This window comes from Beta vulgaris, chromosome 5 (genome assembly GCF_026745355.1).
Source record: "Beta vulgaris subsp. vulgaris cultivar EL10 chromosome 5, EL10.2, whole genome shotgun sequence".
In the NCBI taxonomy this organism is placed as follows: domain Eukaryota; kingdom Viridiplantae; phylum Streptophyta; class Magnoliopsida; order Caryophyllales; family Amaranthaceae; genus Beta; species Beta vulgaris.
Window position 1 is genome coordinate 18,646,280 of NC_079206.1, and position 10,647 is coordinate 18,656,926.

Sequence of the window (10,647 nt, forward strand, 5' to 3'; positions counted from 1 at the left end):
TACTTGCTAGCATTAGCGGAAGCAAAAATCATAATCAAATTATACGGAGGCTGTCACTTGCTGGAGTCAACCCATTAATAAGGCTGAGTGGACTCTACGAGCTCATCTTAAAAGAAACATTCATCACACAAAATATAAGTTAGTTATTACAGGCCCAAAATAAGATTATAATGTAAATTCAAACATTCTTCATAAAACAGAAGTAAAGTCGCGCAATATGATCATGTTCAAGCTTGGATCCACTATGATTGTTGAGACATGACTTCACTACAGCTCTTCCATCGGACTACCTTAGCTTGCTATTTCTCGCACAAGAGTCTGCCCCCACCAGGACAGGTTCATAGAACAAAAGTCAGCTTACACTGGTATGCAAATCAACCCAAAACTGATTATATGGTGGCTGAAAACAAGGAGTGATCACACTCCAAAGGTATTTTGCAAAATCAATACGTTAAGAGAAATAAGATATTATTGTAAGGTTGCACATTTTAAATCTTCACATGTTCATTGCAAATATCGACATACAAACACAAGTTGAAAATGTTTAATTTGGAGCGTAGGAAGAAGATAAACACAATGAGGTGCATTAAGGTGCAACCCCCACACAATTCAGAGTTAAGCTCCTACTATTTACTCGCTTGCAAGATTTTATAGGATATGTCCTCTCACACATTACACACATTCCTATTCACTATGCAAAACGGATTCACATTCACTAATAACAAACACACTTTACTAAAACGGTTTGTGAAAAACCGTGTTAAATCTTGAGTTGTAAAAATTGATTCAGAGTTTGGTTAAGGATGGATTAATGGACTTAGTATAGTAGCTACATGATTTTAGAGATGCAAAATAAGGTTAGGAATCCACACAATTCGACTTAAACAAGCATAGGAACAATTTAGGTTTGATGTGTGTAAAAAGGTAATTTCGGACCTTATGAAGAAGAATTCTTTTGAATAGAATTTGATCCTCAAATATGATTTGAGTAATATGAGTAAAAATCATTTTTAATCTACTGTAAATATTCACATGCTACTGGGAAATGTTCCCCTTGAAAAGGTTATAGAAAACCAAGTATAGTTCATTCTTAAAACATAGTTTACAAATGGTTTTCTAAACTTCTAATGTAATATGAAATGCTGTAGAAAATCCTATCAATGTATATCGCGGAAATTAAGTATTCCTTATCAAGATTAACTAAAAATAAATTCAATGCAATCTTTTTGCAACATTGATAGCATTATCAATAGAGGTCACGTAGTAAAAATATGCTTTTAACAACACTTTGTAGTGTAAAAATTCTACTACCATCCTAAAAGATGTTCTCAACTATTAATATACATACATATGACAACCTAATATCATCTAACCTACTGCCTAGTTACCAAAAATCCATCCCAAAATACAAGTAATCACAATCCTTTACCAAACCGAGTAAAATCCACATTCTATCCTTCCTAGGGTAAGAAAAGAAATCCCTTTTCATTTGTTGTTCCAACATGAAAAGGTTTATACTTAAATATCATCAAAATACAGAACCAATAGTCATTCAAACCAAAAATTCGACCTCAATTTCGTTCCCAAATAAATCCAGTAACTTTCATAATACTTAACTTCCAAAAAGGGATTGAATTCGCATACCTTAACTTGTAAGTGGTGCAACTCGACTTCTCCTTGTCCTTAGGATGAGATTTTTACTTCTTTGGAATCCTTAAACACCTATTTACATCCATACAAAAATTCATAAGAATTTACCTAAGGAAAGTATTATAATTTACCCAAACAATTCAACATACCTACTGTTTTTCTGGTTGAGGAAGATGTCTCTTTTTCTTAAACTTCTTGACCTTGAACGGATGATTTCTTGGCTACCCAGTGTGCTCCTATATGTATATTATTAGAATCAGGTCTTGCATGCAAGATTTATGGAGGAAAAATTCAAAAAAAAAACACAAGCAGAGGTGAGCTCTGCTGTACCGCCAGAAATGGCGTGTAAAAGAGAAAAGAGAAGAGAGTTTTGGGCAGAGGATTTTTGGCTGAATTTGGTGATGAAACTTATGTGGAATATGGAGGTGTATGTGAGGAAGGTATAAATATATATTTCCAGCCTTGGTCGACACATTTAAGTTGGTTAATATGGTTCCATTCCACTTAGTGCATTTTAAACAATTTCCAGCTCTTCTCTTTTGTCTAAACATGACTCCAAATCTTATATTATACCATATGCTAGTGATCTAACTTTGCACAAGATGATTATTTCACCCCAAATATCCATAACATATACTCCCTTGATTTACCTAAACCAATATATTAAAAGAAACTCTAAAATCCATTATATTAATCATAACCGTTAATTTGCTTAATAGTTGATACGTAATTCCTAACTTTCAATAATTCTCAACTCTTACAATTTAACTTCCTTAAATAATATGTCCATCCTAGTACCCGGATAATATTGTCCACATCCTCATTTAACTAGTGATATTATTATTATAATATAATTCCTTCTACGCAATAACTCACGTAAGCCCAATTTATTTTATTTTTTTTACACACAATTTGTCATACGTATTATCTACGTACGATCACATATAAATTCCTTGACTTATGTTACTTAATCACATACTATATCTTCTTTATTTATCGACTGTTACATTAATGACGTTTTCATCATTTGAAAATTGTTCCACTTTAGAAGAATCGTCAGTTTTCTCATTATTTGTTTCTATTCTTCTAGACTTCCTCGGTTTCAAATATTTGGCTTCGAGTGGTCTTCCACACCTTTTGCGTGTTGCAGATTCATTTGCAAGTGGATTTTCCTTTTTTTTCTCTTGGGATTTCAACCCGTGCAGGAGCATTCACAGCCGGTATATGTGATTTTATCACTCCTCTTGAATCAGTGAATGCATCTGGCAATTGATTAGCAATGTTTTGCAAGTGTATGATTTTTTGTACTTCTTGCTCACACATATTTGATTTTTGATTAAGATATGATAAATTTTTGGTATTCCATGAAACTTCATTTCAGCATTGGCCTACTTTAATTTATCTCCCCCTAAGCCTGGGAAAATTGCCTCATCAAAGTGACAATCGACAAAACGAGCGGTGAAGAGGTCACCAATTGACGGTGCTAGATATCTTATGATGGACGGTGATTCAAATCCAACATAGATTCCCAACCTTCTATGTGGGACTATCTTAGTACGTTGTGGTGGTGCGATGGGAACATAGACTGCACACCCAAAAATTCGTAGGTGAGCAAGGCTTGGTTCCTTTCCAACCACTAGTTCTATTGGGGAGAGATCATACTTAGCGCTCAACCTTAGTCTTAGTAAAGTTGCAACATGTAGTATATCATGTTCCTATGTCGAGGATGGGAGTTTTGATTTCATTAGCAATGGCCTTGCGACTAATTGTAATCACTTTATGAATGCTTCTGCTAGACCATTTTGTGTGTGAACATGGACTACTAGATGCTCCACATCTATCCCAAATGACATACAATAGTCATTAAAAGTGCGAGATGTGAATTCTCTGGCATTATCAAGTCGGATTTTCTTGATATGATAGTCTAAAAATTGCACCCTTAGACGTGTGCGAGCAGTTTTGCAAAATCCACATTATTCCTTGTTGATAGGAGACTAACGTGAGACCAACATGTTGATGCGTCAATCAACACCAGGAAATATCTGAATGGTCCACATGAGGGGTGTATTGGCCCCCAAATATCTCCTTGGATTCTTTCCAACAATGCAAGATTTTCACCTTCTTATTTTTAGAAAGTCTTATTATCAATTTGCCAAGTGAACAAGCTTTGCAATTATGCTCATTTGATTGCGGTGCCCATTTGAGCTTCACACGATTTTCATCATCATGCTTGATCCTAGGTCACCTAAGCGATCATGCCACAGAGTGAATATTGCTTGATTGTCTTCCTTATGGTGATCAGACACCAAATTTGTTTCAACTGGACTTCTATAAGTAAAATATAGTCTTGAAGAGTATGCTGACATCCTTTCAAGGATCAGTTTCTTGCCACCGTCACATTTAGTGAGGTACATGTATTCCTTTCCTTTTTCGTTAATGGTTTCCATATGGTAACCATTCATATGCAGATCTTTGAAACTCAATAGACTTCTTTGAGTTCTACATGAATACAATGTGTTGTTTATAGTGATGTGTGATCCCTTTGTTAACATTATGCATGCGTCAAGCCAACTACCCTCTTTGATTTGGATGCCTTTCCTGATCCCTCAACCACATATGCAGTGCCTGCAATGGTGTTGAGGTCGCCTTTTCTTGACTTGAGTTGAGTGAAGTATGACTTGTTACTCGGGATGGTTTGTGTAGTGGCACTAATATCAATCAAGCATTGTTGAGCGCCTTTGTTTGTCATTATCTTTATCAAAACATAACTTTTTTCAAAACATGAAACACAAATTTATTCATATAAAGAGGTGCATTACATGGAACGATATCATGGAATCATAAAAGAAAATACAAGGGACATTCAAGAAAATTAAGACAGGATTACATGAAGTAAAGTGATAAAATAACATCTTAGGTTGGTCTAGGGGGAATATGAGGGCTAGACATTAGAAACATATTCCATGAGATAATCAGCTACATCGAGGTTAGGGAGCGAAGTAGTTTCAGTGATGAAATTTGTTTCACCATGTCTCCCTTGACCCCTAGTAGAGGCCACGTACATATCCACAAGATGTTTGGTTGTGCGGCATTCATTTGCCCAATGCCCTTAAATGCCACATTTAAAACATTTCTCTTGTAACCTTTGTTGGGAGTTTATTCCTCCGCGTTCTCTATTGGGCATCAATTTTGGCGTCCTCGTCCTCTTCCTCTGCCACTTTCATTTTATTTCTTTCTCCATTACCCCCATCTTTAAATTGACCATTATGATTTGAGTTACCTCCTTGCTTATTCCAGCATTTGCCACCTCTAGTGACATTTGTTTCAATTGTTGGTGCGCTGGTACCCGATGACCTTTGATTATGAATTGAGAGCAGGATTTTGTTGCTGTATTTTGCAACCAAAAGGATGGCAATTAAGTCGCAGAATTTTTCGCAGCGCCTTTCACGGTATTGTTCTTGTTGAAAAACATTATTGGCGTGCATAGTGGAGAGGGTTTTTTTCAATCATGGCTCGTTCAGATATAGGTTTTCCACACAGCTTCAGCTATGAGGTGATGCGAAGTACCGCAAAGTTGTACTCATGTACTAAATGCAAAGTCCTGGAACCTGAGCACTTACCATTCATGTTGGGCCCTTGGAGCAATAATTCTTTGTAAATGCTCAAATTGATCCTTTAGGTTATCTCATAATTCTTTGGGATCTTCCACAAGGATGTATTTAGATTTGAGCTCTTCATTTATATGGTGTTTGAGATACACCAGTGCTTTTGCTTGCTCCAAAGGGGTAAGGGCACCACCTTCGACAATGCTATGGTCGAGGCTAAGTGACTTTAGATAAGTTTTTGCATTCACCCTCCATTCTATATACCTTTGGCTTGAGGCTTCAAGGATCGCAAAATCTCGATTTGCAAGTCTAGCCATTTTTGAGTTCATGTGATGTTTTAACAACACTAGCAGAAATATATATATATATATATATATATATATATATATATATATATATATATAATATATAATAATATATATATATATATATAGGTTTAAGTTCAAATGAGAACCACCCTTATGGTGAGAACCGTGAGAACCACTCATTTTTCCTCATTTTACGAAGATTTTGATCATTTCATAATATTTTATGCTCATTTTTTGTTTCACTTATTTTATGGTTTTGCTCATTTAACAATTTTGTGCTCATTTATCAATGTTTTTGCTCATTTTACGTTTCACTCATTTTACTTTTTTTTCTCATTGAATTTTTTTATGCTCATTTTACGTTTTTCTTTTTTACATTTTTGTAAATTTTACGTTTTTGATAGTTTAATGTTTTCTACTCATGTTATGTTTCTGCTCATTTATTACTTTTTTTGCTCATTTTAGGAAGTTTTTGCTCATTTTAAGTGGTTCTCACGGTTCTCACCATAAGAAGGTTCTCACTAGAACCCAACCCTATATACACACACACACACACACACACACACACACACACACACACACACACATACATGTACATATATACACATACATACACATATATACACATACATATACATACATACATATATACATACACACACACACACACACACACACACACACACACACACACACACACACACACACACACACACACACACACACACACACACACACACACACACACACACACACACACACACACACACACACACACACACACACACACACACACACACACACACATATATATATATATATAGTTTGGAAAAAAAATCATATTGGAATACAAGCCATAATGGTCCGACAATCCTTAACCGTTCAAGAGGTTAGGGGTTCGAAACATGATAATAAAATGAAAGGTGTACAATAAATATACATAAAAGGCTGCAATTTTTTTCAAGATAATGACAATGTTTCATTAGAATGTGACTATTATGTCCGGAAAAAAGAATCACATTCATTAATGGCATATTAATAGAAAAAAAATCACATAATTAAGCATTATAATCGCGTTCTACAATATGCAAAAATAGAATTACAATAATCCTTACTAAAACTGTTATAAGTATCATTCCCCAGTAAAACATGACCTTAAACTATCTGAAAGATTCTAGAAAATCTGGTATGTTGTTTTTAGGGTGGCGATTTCCGGCGTTGTACATGGTGGTCAAAAATAAAGGAGATAAAGTTATAAGTGAGTAGGGGAGGCGGATGAGAAAAATGGGAAGGGTTAAAGTCCCTTTTATAGTGGTGTAAGAACATTATACATATTTAACAGGTAAAATTTATACTAGTAAGTAATACGTAAAATTTACGTAACGTTCTGACCAAAAAAACAGAGTATATGTAATAATTTACCATAATAACTAATAATGGTATTACTAAAAAAAATACATCAGCTACAGTACAGTTATAGCTTTTAACTAATGATGTAAGATATTCCTTCTTTGTTCACTAAAAAAAATGGTTTGAAATATTAAAGCTAGTCACCAGAACTGCTCCTCTTTTTAATCTTTTTCTTGGGTTTTGTTTTTTCCTTTTGTTTTCACCATAACTAATCCTAAAGTGGCTTTTATCTATGAACCAAACATCATTTTGGGTGTATGATGTGGCTATGTGCATAACAATTGTGGTGAAAAAAAGCAAGTTAACATTGCACCTATTTGGCGTGAGCCATTCACTTGGTTGCTAGAGGACAAGGGTTCAAGTTAACATTGGAAATATTTTTTGACAAACAATAAAGGACATTAATTAGGACATGTCATCAGATTGATGTTTCATCAATTTAGCATTGGAACTAGTAGCTACTATAATTTAAAAAGATAAAAATCTACTACTTCTAAGCTATTTTCGGTACAACAAAGAAGTCTAGCTACTTCTTCTACCATTTTATTGTAAATAGTCTCAAAAGCTTCACCCCCCCCCCCTTTTTTTTACACAAGACATGATTTCCATGAAAAACAGCAAATAATAAAAAGTAGCAGGTAGTTCCAGCATTATAGCTATTTTCCGGTCAAAAATTCTTCCTCTTTGTAGTGTTAGCCGTCCATCCAGGCGGCGGAGCCCGTCCATTTAAGCGGTAAGTTCAACAGAATAGCCCCTCCATATAGTCCGTCCATATAGGCAGCTTTAAAATGCAAGATCTTTGCCCTTTATGAAGGTGGCGCGACTTGCTTGGCGGTGCCCTAGCCGATACCGCCAGTTAATTACTTTGTCGTAGCTTGCTGCTGAAGGAAGGATCTGCCTCGTCCCTACTCCTTTTATTAGTAATAAGAGTTTGCCAGATTTCAGTTGGTGGTTCCGGAGGAGGGTTATCATTGAGGTTCAGGATGGTGGTTTGTTGGCGTTCGCCGACATGGCTATTAAAGTGAGTATTGTGGCGTTGGGGTGTACTACCAATTCCTCGTGCCGGGTTTGTGGTCCAAGGTACACTATTACGTTCTATAATAAAATATATTCTACAAAGAAATACATTGTTTAGAATAGTATTAATCCCAATACATTAGTGATCTATTTTTTTTTTTTTTGAAAAAAAATTAGTAGCAGTTGAGAAGAACTACCTTTTTTGATAGTAGAGCGAATTTGTGCCAATAACGTGTTGTGATTTAGAGAGATTTTAAGCAAGATTGAGAGAGAATGCTATTGTAGTTCACTAGTGGAAAAAAGCCCATCTGATGTGGGCAAAATCGGGCTGACTGATGCGGTTTTGGTCCGCATCGGGTGGGCGCGCTGCAGCTTTGAGAAATAATCTGATGCGGTCCAAAATCGCATCAGATTCATTAGATCTGATGTGGTTTTGAACAGGACCGCATTAGAAAGTACGTATAGGGTTTTACAAAAATGACAATCAACAACACATATCAACACCAACAACAAAAACAACTAACACCTTGAGGATGCAATTAAAAAAGGCAGAAAGCAACAACAACAAAAAATGACGAATTTATAGAAGGATGAATTAATCAATAAAAAAGGCGATTTACAGCAATCAAACATTTAAAAAATAAATTAAAATTCGAAAAAACCCAGCTCTGCAAACTAAATTAAAGAACAATTATTATACAAACAAAAAATAAATTAGATTACACAAATTACAAACGAATTTCGATGATGTCTTCGAGGATGCTAACAAAAACAAGATCTAGAGGACGACAGATGATGTCTGGTGAAGATGATGTCTTCGAACGACGACGGATTCAACGATGAACGACGAGCACGACGAGAAGGACGATGAATTCGACGAGAACGACGACGAATTCGACGAGAAGGCACAAACAGAATTCGACGACGAGCTGCGGTGTTCGTTGAGAGGAGGGAGAGGGGAGTGATTGAGTGAGGGGAGTGATTGAGTGAGGAGAGGAGAGAGGGAGAGGAGGGACCGTGGTTTGAGTGACGACGGGCTGCAGTGTTCGTTGAGAGGAGGGAGAGGAGAAAGATTGACTGAGGAGAGGAGAGAGAGAGAGGAGGGGCCGTGGTTTGAGAGAGGAGAGCAGATAGAGAGAGGAGGGGCCGTGGTTTGAGTGGGGAGAGGAGAGGAGAGGAGAGGAGAGAAGAGAGAGAGGGATTAGGGTTTGAGAGGATGGAAATGGACTGGGGTTATGGGGTTATAAGGGAAGAAATGGGCACGAGAGTATGGGCCAGCATCTCCGGTTTTAAGAACCACATCAGATTTCAACAAAAGCGCATAAATTTTGAAATCTGATCATGCGGTCCACAAGAGGACCGCATTAGATTTTTTCCCCAACTTTCTTTCCTATTTTTTTTTAATTGATTTTTTGATGCGATTTTGTAAAAACCGCATATGTTACTAAGTGACAGATATGATTTTTTTCCACTAGTGGTTGTGTATTTTATTTTCTCCTACGAATTGTGGTATATATAACATATCACTATAGTGTGCAGTGAAACGTCTAATCTTGGACGACAAAGATACATCGTTGTATTTATCTGTTCACTGTTTGCATAGAATATTACAACACTTATAATATTTTTGGGTTATATATTAAAGGTTACTTATACTAAATTAGAGGGGCTAGCCATGTCTTAAGATTGTTAGTTTATCTTTCACGTGCGAGACACATGGTTGTTAATTGTAGACTTGTTAAAATAACATTATTGGAAATTATAGAAAAGAAAATTTGATTTTAAGAATTCATCCTTTAAGTTGTTCGCTGAATTTAATCCCACCTACTAAATAATTTTTAATTGGAAAAATTCACAAGAGAGAGCCCAACTATTTTCCATTTTCTTTTATAAGTCCCATCTATGGACTATGAATTAATCCCTGCAGGTCCCAAGTTTACTATTTTGTGATTTTCATAGGTCTTGAGTTACTTATAACCGATTTAGAAGGTAAGATTTTGTAATATTTACCATTTTCGAACACTTTCAGCAAGTGACAAATACCTATAAAATGGGCCAACGTTTAAAAATCTTACCTTTTAAACCGTTTATAAGTAATTCAGGATTTATAAAAATCACTAGATACTAAACTTGAGACCTGTGGAGAACTATCCATAGTTAGAACTTATAAAAGAAAATGGGTAATAGTTAGGCCTACTCTTGTGAATTTTCTCTTTTTTTAATAATCTCAACTTTTTGGGTACCTTATCAAAATAATACGTATCTTTCCTGTCATCACCAATCCATTATTAAATATATTACATGCAAAAAAAAAAAAACCCGAATTATTTTGACAATCTGACTTGTGTGGACCCGGTTCACGTTAACATTAGTGTGCACCAGGCAAAACAATATATCATTACTGACAATCCACTATATTATGCGAAAACCCATTATATTATGCTGAAATCCACTATATCATTCAAATCCACACTATATCATGCAGAAAACTTACTATATTATTTAGACACACTCATTATATCATACAGAAACTCACTATATCATTCAAACACACACTATATCATACACAAACTCACTATATCATTCAGAAACACACTATATCATGCAGAAACACACTATATCATGCAGAAACTCACTATATCATTCAAACACATACT